Genomic DNA, 22100 nt, shown 5'->3' with positions numbered 1-22100 from the left:
CACACACACACCCCACACACAAAATGTTAAAATGTTAAAACAATGAATATCCATAGAGGTGGTCCTCGTCTAATGACCCCAATAGAGCCCTAAATTACTATCGCTAAATGAGACAGTTGTTAAGTGAGTTCTGCCCCATTTTATGACTTGCCTCGCCACAGTTGTTAAGTGGATCACTGGAGTTGCTAAGTCAGTAACTCGGTTCTTCAGTGAATCTGAATTCAGCTCCTTGTAGCATTGCCTGACCAGCAAAGCCTGTCCGAGAGCTTAGTAGGAAATGATGAGGGTAATAATAAGATTAAGAAGCATCCATTCCCTGGTTCAGGCGAGGATCTTATGGCTGCTTTATGGCTGATTCAGCAAACTGGAAAATCCCACCCCTGGCTAGCCTTGCCCACCCGCCCCACCCCTCCCAGGAATCCCCAAGCCGCCCATTTTGGATCCCAGGTAAGTACAGGGCCCATATTGAGGCTTGAGGAGGGTGAAAAACAGGCCTCCCGGATGTTCCAGAAGGCCGGAAACGGCCCCATTTCCGGCCCTTGAGGAAAGCCTCGGGAGCCAGGGAAGGGTGAACCCCCCCCCACCTGCCGTGGTGCAGGAGGCCAACAAGGCCACGCCCACCATGGCCACGCCCACCCAGCAACCAGGCGGAGAACCCGTTGCTAAAATTTTTGTAAGCCCAGCCCTGCCCCTGTTGCCTTCTTGTTCTTCAGAACGAGGCAATGTCATTTTGTAGGCAGTGCATCCCCATCCTTCGAGGGCTTACCTCATCAGTAACATATTTTGAGGATAAAAAGCTAGAACTGTCAGCGAGGCACCCTGTTGAATGAGTGAACTTGATATAATTAATCAGATGTCAGGACCCTGAAGCCAAAGACGCTTTGATAGCTGGGGGGTGGGTGGGTGGGGAGCAAAACCTGTCAAAGGGTCCTTTTTTTCCCCTTCCCTTGTAGCATTTTTCTATCTGTTTCTTTTCATACACCCACCTGGCCTTCTGTGTCCTATCAGCTCACAGCCAGCATTCTACACTGATAAAACACCTTCCAGCACAATATCTAGATACAATTCAGCTGGCTTTTTTCAGGAATAAAAGCATTTTTCTTTCGTCTTGGCAGAAAGGCAATGCCAGATAGCAAGCAGCCTCGGAGCAGGGCGGGGATGGGAAATGGCTAATACCTTCCACAAGAAATTTAGAATAGAATAGAATAGAATAGAATAGAATAGAATAGAATAGAATAGAATAGAAGAGTTGGATGGGACCTTGGAGGTCTTCTAGTCCAACCCCCTGCTTGGGCAGGAAACCCTACACCACTTCAGACAAATGGTTATCCAATCTCTTCTTAAAAACCTTCAGTGATGGAGAATTCACAACTTCAGGAGGCAAGTTGTTCCACTGATTAATTGTTCTAACTGTCAGGAAATTTTTTCCTTAGTTCTAAGTTGCTTCTCTCTTTGATTAGTTTCCACCCATTGCTCCTTGTCCTGCCCTCGTGTGCTTTGCAGAATAGCTTGACTCCCGCTTCTTTGGGGCAGCTCCTGAGATATTGGAACACTGTTATCATGTCGCCCCAGTCCTTCTTTTCATCAGAGTAGACACACCCAATTCCTGCAACCGTTCTTTATACATTTTAGCCTCCAATCCCCTAATCATCTTTGTTGCTCTTCTCTGCACTCTTTCTAGAGTCTCAACATCTCTTTTACATCGTGACGACCGAAACTGGATGCAGGATTCCAAGTGTGGCCTTACCAAGGCATTATAAAATGGTATTAACACTTCACGTGATCTTGATTCCATCCCTCTGTTGATGCAGCCTAGGACTGTGTTGGCTTTTGCGGTAGCTACAGCACACTGCTGCCTCATATTTAAATGATTATCCATTCAGACTTCACAATCCCTCTCACAATCACAAATTTGATTGAAAAGATGATCGTTGGTTTAACTACAGATGAACCAGAATGGATTTGGGGAAAGAGATGTGCAGATTTCAGGATCCTGGAACATAAATGGAGAGCAAGCAAAACCCACAAACGTTGCAGCCATCAGGGTTGCAATTGAGGTCTACCTAGAATAACACTATGAGGCTCATTGGGTGGACTGTGGGGAAATTTTTACTTTTTTCTAATGACAGGCTTGCTGGAAGGTGCATGTTTTATTCAAGGGAGTTTTGTTCGTCTCTACCAGGATGATATGATCCAGCTCCATCTGTTTGTTCAGGCTTTAATCCAAGGGCTTTGCAAGTGTGGATGCTGGGAACGATGCACAAATGGGTTGTGTTTTGCCAGCAAGCCCCTCAAAACTCAAGCATATCCCTTGGCCTGGACGTTTGTAGATTCCTGTTTTAAAATACGAATGGATGGTCTTCTAGAAAACAATTCTCAATATTTTCATTCATTTTTCCTGGCTGGCTATTTTGGTGTCATGGTTAAGGTGTTGGCTAAAAACAAGGAGATGGTGAGTTCTGGTTCCACCTTAGGCATGGAACCCAACTGGGTGACTTCGGACTAATAAGCCAGGAGGCTGTGAGTTCTAGTCTTAGACATAAAAGCTAGCTGAATGATCTTGGGCCAGTCCCTTACTCCCAGCCCAACCCACCTCAAAGGATTGTTGTTGTGGGTCAAATAGGAGGAGAAAGGAGCATTAGGTATGTTCACTACCTTTAGTTAGTTATAAGGTAATTGCAGCTGTAGAAAGATAAAGATAAGGTTCCCCTTGCACATACCTGCTAGTCATTTCCGCTCTGCTCATCTCCATTACAAAGCTGAAGAGCCAGCGCCGTCTGAAGACATCTCTGTGGTCCTGTGGCTGGCATGACTAAATGCCAAAGGCACATGGAACGCTGTTAACTTTTCCATCAAAGTGGTCCCTACTTTTCTACTTGCATTTTTACATGTTTTTGAACTGCTAGGTTGGCAGAAGCTGGGACAAGTAATGGGAACTCACTCCATTATGCAAAGCTAGGGATTCGAACCACCAAATTGCCGACCTTTCTGATCGACAAGCTCAGCATCTTAGCCACTGAGCCACCGCATCCCTTTTTGCAGCTGTATAAAAAGCAAATAAATAAACACAAGGAAAGAGATGATTTCCCAAGAGCAAAGAGAGGCCAAACCAAGGAAAGAAATCCAGGGAAGAGGCTGAGAAAAGAAACTCTCAAGAATCTATCATTGTTCCTGCTCCAGACTCAGGAGCGGATTGTGCCATCCAGTTTAACGAAGTGAAAGCATTTTAGGAAAATCTGAGCTTCGCTTTGTGAACCGTGGTGACGGAGAGATGCTTAGAGTTAGCTATTCAATTTCTGTGCTGGCCTTTCGGTGTAGCTGGGATAGTTCATCTTTATCAAGAAGCAATAAGCGGACAGCCAAATATATTTCAGTTTTAATAAGATGTTGCTACTTGTGCACACATATCATAGAACAATTAATGTCAAAGGCATCTCTGAGATAGAGACGACACACGGGGCTGTTTACCAAGTTGGAAAATTTATGGGAGACAAAAACTAGGGCTTCAATGGGGCTGGAGAAAGGAGGGGTCATCAGGGTTAGACCTTAAAATGGAGATAGCTTCATGTTCATAAAAAGTATGTGTCATCACAGGGAAAATCAACATTTTCAAGTTGAAAGAAAGCCATTCTCCAAAAGGAGACTAACATAATAACAGAGTTAGAAGCAGAGGTGGCATTGGTAGCAGAAATTTTGAGTAGTTCGGAGAACCAGTAAATACCACCTCTGACTGGCCCCGCCCCCATCTATTCTGTGCCTCCTGAGTCCCAGCTGATCAACTGGGTCTTCTTTGGTTTCCCTGCACAGGAGAATGGAGCTGGAAAGCAGGTTAGTGGAGTGGGGAGGGAATGGGGATTTTGCAATAACCTTCCCCCAGGAGTGGGGAGGAAATGGAGATTTTATAGTATCCTTCCCCTGCCACACCCACCAAGCCACACCCACAGAACTGGTAGCAATTTTTTTTTGAATCCCACCACTGGTTGGAAGGGATCTTGGAAATCTTCTAATCCAAACCCTACTCAAGCAGGAGAGCCTATGCCAGTGGTGGCTAACCTTTTTGGGCTCCTGTGCCAATAATTGTGTGAGTGCTTGCATTTGTGTGCTTGTGTGCTACCACCCAGAAGGAAATGCGCATCCCCCTACGGCCCCTGCGCATGCGCGCGCAATCCCCACCCTCATCTCCATACCTGCACTGTGCCTCCAAGCTGATTTTTGGCCCTTTTGAGAACTCCCAGAGGCTTGAGGAAAGCTTCTGCAGGCTTTGCAGGCCAAAAAATGGGCCAGTTTCATCACATCTGGTATTTCCGGAAATACAGGAAGTGATGAAACAGGCCCATTTTGGGGGCCTGCAAAGGCTTTCCTCAAACCTCTGGGAGACCAAAAAAGAAGAAGCAACCTCTGGGGGCAAATCAGTTTTCTGCCCTAATGGTTTCTTCCAACAACCAGTTCACCAAACTGCTCAGACAGTTAACAACCGGTTCTCCTGAACCGATGTGAACCGGCTGACTCCCACCACTGGGGCAAGTCATTTCACTGACTGATTGTTCTTACAAGAAATTTCTCCTGAGTTCTGAGTTGTTTCTCTCCTTTATTGGTTTCCATCCAGTGCTTCTTGTCCTGCCTTCTGGTGCTTTGGAAAACAGGTTGGACCCCTCTTCTTTGTGGCAGCCCCTCAAATACTGGAACACTGCTAGAATAAATGCTGCAATGGTCACAAGGGTAAAAAATGAACATACCTCCCATTTTTCAGTGTTGCCATAATTTCGAGCGGTTACTGAAGTTGGTTGTAAGTTGAGGTCTACCTGTAAAGAGAAGTTACTGAAGTTTAGAAACCCAAGTATCACCTGGATTTAAAACACACAGCTACAGAGAGGCATCATTCAAATACGAATGATTTCACTCATAAATCATTTCCCCCTGTGTTGGAAACTGGGAAGATGAACCTTGACATCCGCAGCAAAGGGAATTGAAAATTATCCTTTCAACTTTCCATATGGTACAAGGGTAGGAAGAGATTTGCATCCCTTTCTATGCAAATCACCCCTTTCTGTGCAAATTATCCTTTTCCATGTAAATCATCCCTTTCTATGCAAATCTCTCCTTTCTATGATTTGCAGCCCATTCTGTGAGCTCCTGCCTTCAAATGCAACTCTAAATGCAGCTCCCACACTAATTGGGAATCAGCTGTTCTCATCCACAGGTATTTGTGGACTTCAACATGGCTGGCTGGGGAATTCTGGGAGTTGAAGTCCACAGGTCTTAAAATTGCCAAAGCTGGACACCAAAGCTGGCGTAGGGTGTACTAATGAGTTGTTTTATGGGCTTCTACCAAATATCTGTAGGGAAAAAACAAACTTTACAAGGCTTTTGAGAGAATAAAACAGTACTACTACTCTTTGTAATAAAAAAAATATGCTGGAACAAAGAGATGAAAAACAGCAGAGCTGCATAAAAGAGCAAAGGTATTATATATAAAAAAAACTTCTAGTAAAATCATCATCTTTTTTGTTAAGGTTTCTGTTCAATCCTGTCTGGTTTTGGAGACTCCCTGGCCATATCCCTTCTATATTCTATATTTTCTTGGCAAGGTTTTTCAGAAGCGTTTACCATGGCTGCCTTCTTAGGGCTAAGAGAAAGTGACTGGCCCAAGGTCACCCATTTTGGCTTTATGCCAAAAGTGGGTCTAGAACTCCAAGTCTCCTGGTTCCTAGCCTGAAGCCTTTAGCACCCCACCAAACTGCCCTTTCTACCATCCCTTAACTGAACCCCTAAGAGTCGTCTTGAAGACGTTCAAAATGTGTTTAAAACAGGCAGCCAAAAGGTCCCTGGACAGCTTAATTTTATATATATATATTTTTAAAAAATATTCAATGAAAAAGATGCAGAGAAAAAGCTTGCAAGAATCCATTATGGAACTTTGTGGTCCATGATGTTTCTCTCTTTCATCTAACTCTTTCATCAAAACCCACATGATGTCCTTCTGAATCACTGAATCATATCAACGCTTAGCTGATCTGCCATTCTTTTCCCCAGGTGACTCTCAAGAGTGAACCTACAGAAATGAACCCTCTCTGAATGTATCTTCCTCCTTCCTTCCTTCCTTCCTTCCTTCCTTCCTTCCTTCCTTCCTTCCTTCCTTCCTTCCTTCCTTCCTTCTTTTCCTTCCTTCCTTCCCTTCCTTCCTTCCTTTCTTTTCTTTCCTTCTTTTCCTTCCTTCCTTCTCTTCTTCCTTCCTTCCTTCCTTCCTTCCTTCTTTTTCTTTCTTTTCCTTCCTCCCCTCCTTCTTTTCCTTCCTTCCTTCTCTTTCTTCCTTCTTTCCTTCCTTCCTTCCTTCCTTCCTTTCCTTCCTTCCTTCCTTCCTTCCTTCCTTCCTTCCTTCTTCTTCCTTCCCTTCCTTCCTTCCTTCCTTCCTTCCTTCCTTCCTTCCTTCCTTCCTTCCTTCCTTCCTGCCTGCCTGCCTGCCTGCCTGCCTGCCTGCCTTGCCTTGCCTTGCCTTGCCTTCCCCCTCTTCTCTTTCTCTCTCTCTCTCTTTCCACCTGATTCCAAAGCCTCACCTTTGGCCAGTTGTTCTATCTATTCTCCTCTCCTCTGCTTCCAAAGTGTCTCGCAAAACAGAAGACAATTTGGGGGAAATTCCCAAAGGTGGAAGACAGGATATGTGTAATATTTATTTAGCGAGGAGACAACCAAACCATTTCCCTCCCTCCCCTCTTTGTGGCAGCCCCTGATGCCTCTAACGTCTCAATATTTTCCTTCAGTCCAGAGGGAAAGCATCAGAAACAATTTCTGCCCTGGGATTTTTCGCTATTGTGTGAGGCCAAATGAGTTTTTTCCCCCCTTTGGTCTTCTCCAGCAATAATAATCCCAAGCAGCCCAACCTAGAAATCCCTTCTGAAAAAAAAAAACCCTGCATGATCTGAAGCCAATTTGACAAAGGAAGAAAACTGTGGAGACCCTGCTAGGCCGATTCTTGCACAGCTTTAAAGCGAGAAGAAGAACCTTTCTCACTTATTAGGACTCCACCCTCTGCCATCCTAGATGATCCATCTCTGGATACGGATGCTCCCTTTCCTGCCGTGGCTCAGAGCCTCCAAGGCTAACCCGGCCTCCTTTTGATCAAGCCACCCCACCGCTTAGGCTTGCCACGAGTGGCCTCCTCCACCATTGTATGAGGCAAAACTGCAGAGCCTTTGAACGAAGTCTCCCTTTGAAAAAAGAGAGAGAGAGAGAGAGAGAGAGAGAGTTCAATAAAGCCTTTGCTTTCCTGGTATGGCTTGCTCGAATGGCAAAGCTTCCATTTTCACACCTCGGTAATTGGTGCTAGGCTCGAAGGGAAGTTCTACTTTTCCAACCTTGCTGGGGTCAGGTGGAGATGAATTGAATTAAAAAGAGTGGAAATTGGTTCAGGGCAAGGCAGAGGATGGGGTGGAGTTTCCTGCACAATCGCTCCTTTCCGGCTCTCGACATTGAGCAATTTGGGCGGCCTTGCAATACGCCCTTGAAGACCAAGATCCCACCTGGATCTTCCTCCTGCCTCCAAGGAGACTCCTCAGAAATGATGGCAAAATGCTGAACTCTGGTTCTTTTATCCATTGGGGGGAGGGAGGACCTGGCTGGGTCTGGAGCAGCTGCCGTCAGAGAGTCCCGATGGGGCTCTGAAGGCACAAAAGAGCAAAAAAAAAAAAAAAAAATTATAAGAAAAGCAAAGCTGTCAGTTGAGTTGAGATGAAGAAGGGAGATGGGGGTGTCCTTGGTGCTGTCCGAGATTGGTTGCTTTCTTGCAGATGATTCACGACCCAAACTAGGTAACATCATCAGTGCAAATCATGTAACCTGGTAGTATTATCTAGGGCAGAAGAGTCAAACTCAAGGCCCAGGGTGTTGTGGTTAGCCAGCCGCAGGTACAGACGGCTGAGGAGAGTGAGGACTCAGATGAGGGGCCAGGACCATTAGAGAGTGGACCGCTGCCTTCAGAGATTGTGGGGACTGGCAGCAGCAATGAGGAGGTTCCCGAGGAGCCTGTGCCAAGTGCACATGCACGAAGAATTGCTCGAAGGAAAGAACAGTTACAACAGCATGGGCAACTTGGGAGTAAAGCTGCAAGGTAATGGTCCTTCCTTCAAGAAGATGAAAGCCAGCTGTGAAACTAACTTTCTTTGCAGAAGGCAAAGAAGTTTTGAACTCAGCCTTGTGGACATTACAGTTGGTATTTGAAGACTCTTGTAAACTATTTCTTACCTGTTGTTTTTTGTCACACTTGAAAAAACTTGGCAAGGCCCTTTCTTGTCAGAGCTAATTAGTTGGAAGCAGCCTTTTATCTGTGAAGAAACTAAGGATTCTTAGCTTAAACATAAAAAGGTTATACTGTTGCCTTTGTCTTGTGTTTGCTCTCTTGGAACCAGGTTTGGGTCAGAACACAGGGGGGCAGATTCGGCTTAGATATGGCCTGTGGGAGCCTCCTTGGAAACAGCGAAGGACTGAGCTCCATCCCTCTGCCAATGAAAATGGGGCTCAGGAGGGCCGCAAGCAGCCCTCCTGAGCTGCTTTTGCTGGCGGAGGGTTGCAGGGGGCCGTCACAGCCAAAAATGGAGGTCGAGAGCCCATTTTTGCTGGTGGAGTGCTCAGGCCGCCACAGGTGCCCCTGATATGAGTGACATCAGGTTGGCCATGCCCACCCTGGCATCCCCACCCAGCCCCTCAAGGTCAAACACAACCCTGATGTGGCCCTCAACGAAATTGAGTTTGACACCCCTTATCTAGGGTAACCTTTGGGTAACAAAACATGTGCAAGAAAACGATCAACTCAGAGAACACCAAGGGTACCTCAGTTTCACCCCAAGCTCCAAATATCGTCCTTTATTGGAAGAGGGAGGATTCAGAAGCTAGATACGAAGGAACTTTTCCTGTTCTTACCCTACAAACCTGCAACAAAAGTCCAATTTGGTGCTCCATCACTGCAGGTTTTCAAGAAGAGATTGGCCAGCCCTTCTGTCTGGAATATTGGAGCAGGGTTGGACTAGAAGACCTCAGGATCCGTTCCAACTCTGTTATTCTGCATTCTGGACTCTGCAGAAAAAAAAAAAAACATGGGTCAGGAAGTTAGAGGGTTTTTCTTTTTTCTTTCATGCCCTGAATTTTTTAAATTCTTCCACGTTGAGCTGATGTCGGCGATGAATGGAGAATGCAGCCTTGCCTTCCCCTTCCTCTTTTGCTTTTCCTTGGGAAAGAGCTGCATCGTAGGCAGGCAAACAGCCCCACGATTTATCTCAAAGTAAGGGAAATCAGCAGGAAGCTTGTTCTCTGACAGTTAAGCAAATGCCAGGCATCGGGGAATTTCCTAGCTCTTACTGAAAGGCTGAAAGAGAAGTTTGAAGGTCTTCCGGAGAGATGAAATCCATATGCTTTCTAGCTGGCTTTCCTTCTGTACTCTCTAAATCCTCTTTATTTTTATTTTTTTTTCTTCCTCCTCCCCCTGGTCTGTTTCCACATGGTTTTGTTTTTAACCAAGCTCTTTGCAAAACAAACAAACAAATAGGGGGAAAAAAAATAGGCTTACCAAGATGGTTGTTTTCCTCTCTCTTCCTTTAAGTTCATAATCGAAGTTGCATGGCTTTCAAAGAGAAAAGGAGGGGAATGGGGGCCCAGCAAAAGGATTTGAAGCGCCGTTCTGAAAGTTATCGTACATTTATCCACAAGCAACTTAGAATTAAGGAGAAATTTGCTAATAGTCAGAACAAACTAACCTGTGGAACTCCTGGTTTGCCTTCAGAAGTTGTGGGTGCCTCCATGACTGGAGGCTTTTAAGAAGAGACTGGACAGCCATTTGTTTGGAATAATATATACAGGGTCTCCTGCTTGCACAGGGGGTTGGACTAGAAGACCTTCAAGGTCCCTTCCAACCAGTGGTGGTATTCAACTGGTTGTGCCCAGTTCTGGAGAGCCAGCGGAGACAGAATCCGTTCTCTCCTCTGCTGTAATGGCTCTGCTGTTGGACCCACCTTCCTGCCTGGGTTCACATATTCACCTTTATCTGCTAAATTTGAAGCACAGCTGCTTTGTGTGGCAGAGAATAGTGCTGCGCAGCAGCTGCCGAAGCGACTGGGATCGTGCAGGCTTGCAGGAGGTGAGTTAGAACACCTCTGAGCCTGTGCAAAGTGTGCACACAAAGTGTGTGCACGCATGCAAAGCGCACCCACCAAGCCACGCCCACCGAACCGGTGGCAACCATATTTGAATCCCACTACTGCTTCCAACTCTATTATTTTGTTATCTGCTTGGAGAGGGCTGTAAAGCACTGTGAAGAGGTATATAAGGCTAAATGCTATTACTATTTGCTATCTTGACTTTTTTTCACTGCCCATTTCCACGCTTTTCCACCCCTGTAATGGCTATGGAGATTGTGAGTCATCCAGGTCATGGTTATCCCAAAGGTGTTTTTTGAAGAGGCAAGTGGATTTTCTGGGTTTTCTCTGGAAGACGTTTCACTTCTCAACCCAGAAGCTTCTTCAGCTCTGAGAGGATGGTGGGGAATGGAAGGATTCAGACTCTTTGCAAACAGCTGGACACTTGCATTCTTTTAAATCCTTCCATTTCCCACCATCCAGTCGGAGTGAAGAAGCTTCTGGGTTGAGAAGCAAAACATCTTCAAGGAAAAACCAGAAAGTCCAGAAAGTGCCTCTTGAAAAACCAGCTTTGGGGCTGCCCACCCGAAAGGATTTGGATCTGTCCAGCTCTTCAGTCTTTGCCACATCAAGACTGTCCTACTTGTAAGACTTGTAACCAACCGACACACTGTATGTAACTGGAAGACGGTTTTATGTTTTGTTTGTCTGTTTGTTTAAAATAAAATAAAAATTAACTTAAAAAAAAAAGACCGTCCTACTTAAATGAACGGGAGAAAAGTAAATTATGTTCTTAAAGCAACCAATTAAATCCATATACTGTACTTCATAGACAAGGAAAACGAGAAGAGAAATAAAAGAAATGGATGCCTGTTGAATGGCATGATGGACTAATTTGCTCCATGGACTAATTTGCTCCTCCTAAGAACATAGAGACTCTTCCTTCCTTTGATATTATCATTGCATTCTCATATTTGTGGTTATTACTTTTGTCCTTCGGCACCACTGGGCAGGCATTCAAATGTTCACCTGATGCGTTATCTAAATTACATCATATTTCATGTTTTACTGATTTAATATAAAATATTACCTTGATTCATGAGAGATAGACCTTATAATAGACTTTTGTTTAGCAGTGGTCACGCTTGCTTAGCATCTCTCCCCATCCGTGTGAAAAGGGCCAGGCTCAGAGATTGTGATGCCTTAAGTAAATGAGACAAATAGGCTTCCTTGCTGACATTACGGAAAAGGGGGTAGAAGGATTTGGGATGTTGCCATACTAGATGTCGTCCAACCATCCCGTTTGTAGTCTTCATTCCCTGCCCAAACCATTGGAAGCTGATTTTCCAACCCTTCTAAAGGCAAGTTGCTGAAGTGAGGGAGAAGGGGATGAATTCCTAATTTTGTCTATAAATGACAAAAATAGATTAGATTACAGATTAGAATGCTGCAGCTCTGATGAAAAGCCAGGTTTCCTCTCAGCGGGAAAATAAGTTTACATAAACTCTGCAAAACTGCTACATGGTAAGAAGAATAGGTGTACAATTGGTGACAAGCAAATAACAAGGTTTGGCATTATTGTCCAGGTATACAATTCAGAAATAACTTCATTCAGACCCCCAAACTTATATCTTCAAATTGGCCAGAGCTTCTAAGTTGCTGCAGTCACACTGAGAGGGTAACAATGTAGGTAGTTACAAACTGACCCCACCCCCCAAAAGGGTCTTGTGACCCAGAATTGAAACTATAGTCACATGATCAAACCTCAGGCATTTGGCCACATGGCCTCACTTACAGCTGCTTGCAGTGTCCTGTGGTCATGTGAACATGTTTTACAACAATTCTGCTGACAACTGACACGCCTGGTTTTTTTTGGCCAAACTGAACTCATAGCAAACTGTTGGTTTGCTTAACAATCATGATGCTTGCTCAACACTGCCACAAATGAGAGCAGCCCATCTTACGACCATCACAACATGCAACCATAATGCACAGATTCCATTATGGTCCATAGCGAATTGTTGGTTCACTTAATGACCATAGCTTTGCTTAATGACCACCACAAAAAGGTCATTAAAGGTGGGTTGGTAATTTTACAACCGTCACAACATAGGACCATCGTGGGCAAGCTCCATTTTGGTTGTATGTTTGGATTCATTATGTGACTAATTATGTGACAGACAAATCAGAACTCCGAGTGTCAACTCTGAAGCAAGCCCTACCTGAGGCCATCTTGGAGGGTTGCCACAAGGAAAAAGAAGGGAGAGGGAGGGGGAAATAGACAGCTGGGGTTTTGTAGTCAAAACAAAAAATAGTTTTCTTGTGGGAACCAAGGACATTCCAACAGGTGGCTAGAAGGAGGAGTAGGGTAACCAAGCAACCAGCCAACACCTCTATTGGACAATGTGACTAATGACTTGGGGGAAGGGGGAAACTTTCACTTTTTAATCAGGTGAAAACCACAGGAACCTTCAGAGTTGGTTTTCACCAGTTGTGTCAATATGATGTATCCAATAAATTGTTCTTTAAGGAATCTACCTGCCTTGTAGTTCTGCTTTCAATGGGTGCATGACTTAGAATGATGACACTGAGACTAGAATCCTCCTCAAAGAACTTCTTTGTTGAATATATCATATCAGCACTGCTTTAAAGGAAAACCGACTCTAAATCTTTCTTGCGGTTTCAGTATAATTAAAATAGGAAGTAACCCAAGTGTCACAGGTCACATTGGTCAATTAGGTCAATTAGCGGGCTCTCCAGGCAATCATTCCCTGAACTTTATCCATTACCCAGTAGAGATGACCTTGGTTTTCCAGAGAAAGCTCTCTGTTGTGTCTAGTAAGGCAGTGGTGGGATTCCAAATTATTTCCCACCAGTTCTATTAGAGCGCAAATCAGCTGAGCTAAAAAACAAGGGAATATAGGACAGGAAAGGGTGAGGCAGGTGGGTGGGGCCAGCCAAAGGTAGTATTTGCTGGTTCTCCAAACTAGTCAAAATTTCCACTACCGGTATGCCAGAACCAGTCTGAACTGGCTGAATAGCACATCTGTAGTAAGGCATTCCAACCTCCTTCTCCCCTTCCCTTTCTGTGTAGCACCTGGGGAACAGGAAAATGGTTGTTGCCAGGTTAGGTGTGAAATTGACAGTATGTTGAGAACCACCCATACACAGGGAGCCATCACAGATCATCCTTCCAAGGAGTTAAATCCCCCTCCCCGCCATTCTCAGAATATTTGCTGTTGCCCCTAGCAGTGGAAATTCCTGGCGCTTAAAACTGATGCAAAAAAAAAATGAAAAACACTGAGTAGGGGAGAGGAAAAAGGAGAACAAGTGGACACTGGTTCCTAGAATGGCAATAGAGTCTTCTATTAAATCAGACTGAAAACTGTTAGTAGCTGCAGAATAGTCTGAGATGGCATCTCTGCAAGGTTGATGAGTCGAGCCATTTTGAATTCCTCCCCTGCTGTAGCCGAATTGATTGGAAGGAGAATCCTTATTATGAGACTTTTTTTGGGGGGGGCGGGGTGTCATTAAACCAAAAAAAAATATCCACTGAAGAAGATCTTGCACTGACCTGAGCTAGGACTAAGCAGGTCTGTCCTCACAGCATTATGGGCCCTGGGCAAAACAATGTTCTGGGGCCCCTATGATGACAACTCACAGGAATAAAAAATGTCAATGGTCGATAAAATTAAATATATATTTGCATGTTAGTGTTAATTAAAAATGCAGTAAAATAATAAACATGTTGCTGTGTTTATATGATTCAGGGTGCATTGAAGGGTTCACATACACAGATTAGTATAGGGCCCCTATGCTCAAGGGGCCCACAGGTAAGTGCCCATCAGGCCCATGTGTTAAGACAGCCCTGGTACTAAGCAACAACTTCCTTTAACCTTTTCTTTCCTCCTTACTGGTGTGTTCTCATGCATTTTAATGAAAGAGAATCTACTGTTAATTTCCCCCCCGCCCCCCAGGAGATCTTATTAAATTATTTACTGATGAGGTGCCCCAAGGGGTGTGTGTGAATATCCTGCCTTTACCTATACAGGTCTCCAACCATCTGCAGTTTCTCTGGTTCCCCGCATTTCTATCCCAAGGGAAGGTACTGGATGCAAGCTACTCCCAAGAGTCTTTTTCAAAGGGGTAATTCGCCTGTCACGGAAAAAAAGAAATAACAAGGAAACCACGATTCTCTACTTGTAGCCATCAAACCAGCTCAAAAACACCACCAAGAGAAAGAAATTCTCGAGCCCCTGAGAACGAGGCAGAAATCTCTTCTGTAAGGAGAGGAAAAATGTTGCAGAAATTGCAAAGCTTCGTGCAACCCTAGCCGCACCACAAGATTCAGGATGGTGGCATCAGAAGAAGGCCCACAATTCCTTCCCCAGCTTTGTTTTTCATGACAAATTACAGTCTATTCTCCCCCGCCCCCCCCCAAAAAAACCCCTACTGGATGGAGCTGAGCTTGAATCTCCATTTGATTCCAATTCTTATTTATCTTTATGAGCCATGGCGGCGCAATGGTTAGAGTGCAGTACTGCAGGCTACTTCTGCTGACTGCCGGCTGCTTGCAATTTGGAAGTTTGAATCTCACCAGTCTCAAGGTTGACTCAGCCATCTGTCCTTCTGAGGTGAATAAAATGAGGGCCCAGATTGTTGGGGACAAGTCTAATGTGAAGTCTAGTGAAGAGAAGGACCAGGGGAGACAGGAGAGCAGCCTTCCAATATTTGAGGGGCTGCCACAGAGAGGAGGAAGGGGGTCAAGCTATTTTCCAAAGCACCTGAAGGCCAGACAAGGAATAATGGATGGAAACTGACCAAGGAGAGATTCCACCTGGAAATAAGGAGAAACTTTCTGACAGTGAGAACAATCAACCCATGGAACAGAAGTTGCCCTCGGAAGTTGTGGGAGCTTCATCCCTGGAGGCTTTCAATAAGAGACTGGAATGCCATCAGTCAGAAATGGTGTAGGGTTTCCTGCTTGGGTGGGGGGGATTGGACTAGATGATCTACAAGGTCCCTTCCAACTCTGTTAATCTGTAACTCCTTAGAGAGAGCTGTAAAGCAGCATATAAGTCTATATGCTATTGCTATCACACCTTTGTTTTTACAAATAGCTCAAGATGGTGAACATATTCAATGCACAAAAACCTGATACAGCTTCCATCACACCTTCGTGGTGATTTTGGGGACCTTACCCTGCCTGTCCTGCTGAATGCTGCTCTGTGTTTGCAACTCATTAGTAACACCTGTGACATTCCTGGCACACAGCCCCTTTCCTAGGGTGGCTTTGAGTGGCACGGCTGACTATTTGAGCAGCTGACAAATCCACCTAAAACAGCAGAAGGAACTTAAAGAGAGGGATCGATTTTGGCGGCTTCTCCTGGATGCGTGCAGAGGCTAGGCCAATAAATGGGTCACCCAAGGCTTTCCCTTCTTCCCTGGTTCCTGAACCCTCTTGTCCTCCCGAACTTCAGCTCTGCCGTTTGGCACCTGCCAAAATCTTTAATGAGAAAAAAAGCTGCCTGCCAAAACCCGTGCCCTTCCTTAGGGTTGAACGACGCCGGCTGCATGCCAGGTCTCCACGCAGCCTCTCTCGTAATGTATACAAGTGGAAGTGGTTGTTCCTTTTTAAATCGACAAACGCAAAAGAATAGAGTTGAGGAAGCCCTCTGACCCCAGAGCCCTTGTCCATGAAAATTACCGGCGCCGTACAGGGTGTTTCTTCTTGATGTACTTGCAATGGGGAGATGCTGGTTAATTTGCTGGGATTCAGAGGTGACCCGGGTTTAATAAAGAGGATTAATGGATTTGAGCTAAAGGTGTCAGCTGTTCTGAGCTGATAGCCTTCTCTATCGAAGAGAGAGGCAGACGTCAACTTAGCCCGTTCCATGGCTTTAGTTCTTTTCTTAAAGAGACGGGCATTTCTCTCTCATGCACAAACACATCCCAATCAAATAATTCCTTGTAGCTCATTCAGCAACGTGAGGCAATGAGATAAAATCTATATTTTCCTTGGTGTTCTGTGAGGAGTAGACATGAATGCAGGGGATATATTTACCTCCTTCTACGGAGCCTTTTTGGAAAATTTGAGGGAGTTATTTCTTTTTAAGTCTTCAGGCCAAATAACAGAACAAAGAAAATTCTAAGGGCTTCCCATAGTGCAACGAGAAGAAAGCAGGATCACCCTGATTACCAGGTCATTATGGAAGAATTATATAGCATTTGTGCCTGAACTGATGCATTTGTTTTTATGTCTTGTCCATCATAAATCTACTCTGTTAACTGGGTCTAAAACCACAACTAAGTGTACATTTATTATCCTTTCCTTATGTACGCTGCATTGCATGTCATTATTTTGCCGAAAACAGCATGCTAAAATCTAGAGGCGTGGAATATAAAAAAGAGCTCTCCCATGTGTCTGCTCTAAATCAAAGTAGGGCCAAATGATAAAATGTCCATTGTGTCATTGTAAAAGATGGTTAGCCTTTCTGCAAAGTACTTGTGTAGTAGTGATGTACCAGTGATAGGTTGGTAAAATGAGGACCCAGATTGTTGGGGGCAATGTGCTGACTCTGTAAAGTGCTTAGAGAGGGCTGTAAAGCACCGTGAAGCGGTATATAAGTCTTAAGTGCTATTGCTATTCTGTCTCTGTGATACCCATTTCATCACTTGACCCGCTTCTGAATGCCTTCGCAAGTTGTCTAATAGCCCGCATAATCTGGAAGGAACGAATGAGGCTTGCTCATTTAATATTTTCAAATGAAAAGTTCCAGCATCCTTTATGCATAGTTTAAGAAAGATAATTGAAGTACTTGTGAGTTGTGTGGTTCCTGAGAATACTATGGTGGGAGCAGTGGTAGGGTGCAAATATTTTTACTACCAGTTCTGTGGGTGTGGCTTGGTGGGTATGGCAGGGGAAGGTTACTGCAAAATCTCCATTCCCTCCCCACCCCACTAACCTGCTTTCCAGCTCCGTTCTCCTGAGCAGGGCAACAAAAGAAAACCCAGCCAATCAGCTGAGACTCAGGAGGCAGAGAATAGATGGGGGCAGAGCCAATCAGAAGTGGTATTTGCCAGTTCTCCGAACTACTCAAAATTTCTGCTACCGGTTTTCCAGAACCGGTCAGAACTGGTTGAATGTGAGGAGGAGGAGGAGGAGGAGGTGGTGGTCTCAGATGGCGCACCATTGGAAGACCCAGTTTGGGGATAGACATTCCTAGAGAAAACCTAGCTATGTGGTCACTTGGACTCAATATCAACCTGTTGGCACATAATCTGCAGATCTTTAACAAAGCCCCAAAAATATTACATGTATACCATTGTGCACTCCAAAGTCTATCCAAATCCTTTTGCCTTTGAATCAAAAGAACTGCATAGACCTGAATGCTCCCACGAATTGAGCCAAGACTCAAAACTGAGCAACTAAGAAAGGAGGAGATAAGGACCAGGAAGATGTAGTTTTTAGGGAGAATAAGAATTGTGTCAGTTTCACACATCCTGATCAACTCTCTGTGAACCAAACCTTCTGATTTTGTTTAGTTTGGGAAATTAATCTGATTGGATTTAGATGTATGAAACAAGACCAAGTGGAAGAGTTGAATGTTCATCTAAATTTAAATCGCTAAGCAAGAAGCTTTCCCTAGCTAGGCTAAAACTGTTTTTGCACACTCCTAGTTTTCATAATTGTTCTAAACTATGTGGATTCTCTAATGGGCCCAAATTGTTGAGCCTAGTATTCGAATGCAGTCAAGAGTCCTCACGTCTGCATTTCTGGAAATTCAATCTCTGAAGTTTCTGCACACAAAATGAAAATCTCTTTATAGCCCCTGAAAAATGACATTGAATGCAGTATCCTAGTGCTGTTTCACTCGTATATAGCAGATGGTATATTAGGGGTTTTGGTTTTTTTTTTGTGATACTGAACAATGTTTAGTCAGTCTAGAGTGGCTCCCAAAAGCTACTCAACTCACTAATTAGATAAATAATGACAAACCTTGTTATTTGCTTGTCACCTTTTGTGATCCTCTTCTCTCTTTTTCTCCCTCTGTGTTTTTTTCCCCTCCTACTAAAATTTCAATTGAAAGGGAATCAGACAGGTCCTTGTTCTTTTGTGTTGTTGTTTATGCTACGCTGCAAAGTGTAGCATGTTGTGATGATGCTTGATGCACAAGGATGGCGGTAAGGAAGAGGGGTGAGAGGAAAGTAGAAAGTTAGCAGCCACCCCTCTCCTAGAAGAATGAAATATTTTGAGAAATATTAAAAATGCAGAATGTTATATTTCCCTGGGTGAGAAATGGAGAAACATGTTTTTTTAAGAGGCAGGGAGCAGACTCACTCTTTATAGCCCCCACCTTTCTTAATAGCCCCCAGCAGATGTCAGCACTGAAGAGATAAACAGATAGATAGTTCTATTCATAAGCAAATTCCCTGCAGCAAGGTCTGAATAAAGGTAGGTTTAGCTCTTAGCCACAATAGGAATTGCCCAACAAGCTCCTTCATTGCATCAGCCCAAACTTCAACCAAACTTAGCTCAGACAAACTCCTAGGATTTGTACATGGATCCATGGGAATCTAACAACAGCCAGTAGATTACATGTTCTTGCACAGGAACAGGAAGCTCAAGTGCAAAGCCCAAGAGAAGGTATAAAAGCCACCCACTCTCCACTCCATGTGGTCAGTTATCCAGAGCCACATGTGTTTTCCATGTGGTTCTTCTTCATCAATAAATGGACCCTCTTTCCAATCAGCCTCCATTTTGTCTCCAGTGCCTTTCTCCCAGCTTGGAACAGAACCAGTTGGATATTTCTTCCAACAGTTCCCCCTGTGTAAACCAAACCTGCCATTTTGTAAAAGTCACAAAAGGAGAAGCAAAAACCCAATGTGTCTAAACCCTTTGAACCTCTACTCCCTTCCCACAATGAAGGGCAGGAAAAGCTGATGGACCAACAGATATTACCCCCTCCTGCATCTGTGACACAGAGCATCCTTGGGAGGTGATGGACAACATTTAAATATGCATGTACTTACCTATCAGCATGCACATTAAAAATGAATCACTCAATTCCTGCTTCAGCATGCAGATTCCAAGCCTTAAATAAGAGGGAGGTGGTACTGCTCCACCACCACCACCAAAAGAAAAAAAAACAAACAAACTCTGTCTTATTTGTGCATCAGGAATGGGGTCCATCTGGCTGAGCTTTGCTGCTTCAAATGTCAAGGAAGAAAGAGCTTTGTGCATAAAACTGATACCTGGATAAAATTGGCTGCCAGCGTGTGCCTTTCATCCTCCAAGTGCAATGGGATAGGAAGTGAAACAATTAAATTGGGGTTGAGGGAAAGGCACAGAATCAATCCAGCACCACAAATGTATGATTCAGCTAATTTGATTCTCCGGGCTCTTAAATAATGCAACCAAATGTGCTTTTTTAGAATACAGGCTGAAATGGCATCACCAGCAGGATATCTTTAAGAAAAGGGAAGGAAAGTCACCATGGCCGTAATTTGAATGCGCCCAGAGTTGCTGCAAGCAATTCCTTCTAACCATTCAGATTCCACCACTACCCGCTTCTTCCTCATTTGCAGAAATCTGAAATAATTCACCTTAAAATAACAAGAACAATAATAGAAGCAAGCTGTGGCCTGAAATAAGGATGGTTGTCAGCTTTTTAAGGAAAGGAATAATTGTTTCTCTAAAAGTCAGCTTGCTGCTGTGTGTTCAATCCAATCAAATTAAAATTTCATTTTAACTTATGCCAATTAGTGTACATTTAAAGTGACAATAAAGTTATTCTAGGTCTAAGTCAATATATATTGGTAGCTTAGGTTGAAATGAGGGGTCCTTGGTGCTTTCTGAGCTTGGTGATTTTCTTGCAGATGTTTCGTTAGCCAACTAGGTAACATCATCAGTGCTAGAAGAAAGTGGGGATTGTGCAGAGGAGGAGCAGGAAGAGCAGGAGGAGAAGGAAGAAGAGAAGAGAGGGGGAAGAAGAGGAGAAGGAGGACTATAACATCATTGGTGCTCTCTGAGCTTGTGGTTTTCTTGCAGATGTTTCATTACCCAACTAGGTAACATCATCTGTGCAAATGAGTGTGGGGTATACTCCTTCTTTACATACATTATCTTGACCTGCCAATTTTGTTTGGCGTGTGGCCTTTTTCCTTTGTAATTACTTGGTTTACTTAGGTTTTTTGGCAGTAAGCCAATCACAGTTCTTCTACTGTATGTGGAAGAAAACCTGTATATTGAAAAATGAACAAAAAGCAAGAGCACTCTACAACATCGAGTGTAAGGATTACAGCGGCAACTATATAGGACAGACAGGCAGAAGACTATCAGAATACATCCATGAACACCAACATCAAGACACAATAAGAACTCTAAAATAAACTAATAAAAACAATCTCACACCTCATGGACAGATTCAACCATAGTTTCAACTGGGAATCTGAGCATCTGAAATCCAAAACTGCTAGGAAGTTTATGGAAGCTTGACTTTCAGATAATTCACCCATCAATAGATACACAGAGACACATCACATTTACACACCATTCAAGAGAGCCGATAAAAAGGCTAAGAAGGAAACAAAACGACCAGAACACATCAGCTTCAGCAACCAACACTCAGATAAGCAGGGTTTAACCCAGAGAAACAATTAAGAAGAAAACAATAATCTAATCAAGGAACTAACAAGGAAAAATTCAACCCCCACCAAAATGTTTAGAGCAAAGTACTGTAGCAGGGAACAAACCTCTCACTCATACTGATGATGTTACCTAGTTGAGTAATGAAGCATCTGCAAGCAAACAACCATGTTCTACGAGCACCAAGAATTCTGAAATCTTGCTGTATCTCTAACAACAGCTTAACATGCAACTTGGTAAAATGTCAGGATAACAACCAATAATTTGCACAAAACCTGGCGAGTGTTACTTTTTCTGATTGTACTTTATATACTACAGTTCTTCCTCATCTCACCTTTTAGTTATGTATGCTTTCTTTATGTCTTCTGTTTACAGTTTATGCTGTTTGATTCCATCCAAAATGGTCATTACCATGTATACTGGTATGTTTTGTGTATGGTTAAGAAAACAGGGAACAGGATGCTGTTAGAGGCCTGCACAGAATGTTACCAGAGTTGTTAGAGGCACTGTTGCATTTGCTATTGGTTTTCAAGAGTGCAATGAATTCTGCCTGGGAACTGCAAATTGTCTGATTTGTCCTAAAAGGAATTGAAATGTTATTGTTCACCACCAGTCAAAAGAAGATTTAGCTTCTTAGTCCAATTTCTTATTGTTGGGCTTTATAGACAAAGACTGCATAGATGCAAGCTTGGACTTCCTCTGATATCTGATAACTACACAATCTCTCTTACTGCCAGAGGATAGCAATAACACTTAGACCAGAGGTATCAAACTCACATCATCAAGGTGGTGTCACGTGACATATAAAGCAGGCTAGCACATGACACATCCAGCCCATGTGCCAGGGGTTTGACGTATATGTTGAGATAATTCTCCCTTAGGAGAATGAGCGCATACAGGGAGACGTATAGAGAATAGTGTTTGAATAATACACACATAGAACACAGATACACTGTACAGTAAATGTAGGTTTTTACTTCCAGAAAGTTTAAGCAACGTTCAAGATAAGCAGTCCAAAAGTCATTTACAGGTAAATCAGTCAGTTTTTCAATCCAGGGATAATCCAAATCTCAAAGTCCAGTGTCAAAAAGCAGTTCAGTATCAGACTTACATTAAATCCAGGAATATCAGTCAATTAGGAAAAATGGAGCAACGGCAATACTTTCTAACAGAAGGAAACAGAGATACACTCACACTCTCTTCTGAGACTCAGACTAAACAACCCAGGTTTCTGGCTCCATCTTATGGCCATTTGAGAAACCACACCTAATTACAGTTTTGCATTTTCTTAAAGATACAGTTTTAAAATGTTTATCCAGGTTTATATATAT

The 22100-nt window shown here is 43.7% G+C and overlaps 1 protein-coding gene and 1 long non-coding RNA gene across 2 annotated transcripts in view; one reads left to right on the top strand and one right to left on the bottom strand.

Moving 5' to 3' along the window:
- The window catches only part of LOC113441897 (opioid-binding protein/cell adhesion molecule homolog), a 766143-nt gene that overhangs the window by 17611 nt on the left and 726432 nt on the right, over positions 1–22100 (top strand). The window lies entirely within an intron of this gene.
- On the bottom strand, positions 4768–9638 carry LOC148125058 (uncharacterized). Its single transcript, XR_015744633.1, has 3 exons — positions 9557–9638; positions 8914–9066; positions 4768–4802 (listed from the first exon to the last, which is right to left on the bottom strand). It is a non-coding gene; the product is annotated as an uncharacterized LOC148125058 (long non-coding RNA).

Source organism: Pseudonaja textilis, chromosome 9 (assembly GCF_049901715.1).
Source record: "Pseudonaja textilis isolate UNSWEBS1 chromosome 9, rPseTex1.2, whole genome shotgun sequence".
In the NCBI taxonomy this organism is placed as follows: Eukaryota; Metazoa; Chordata; class Lepidosauria; order Squamata; family Elapidae; genus Pseudonaja; species Pseudonaja textilis.
Note: the sequence above shows the minus strand (reverse complement) of the source record. Positions and strands in the feature narration are given on the sequence as shown.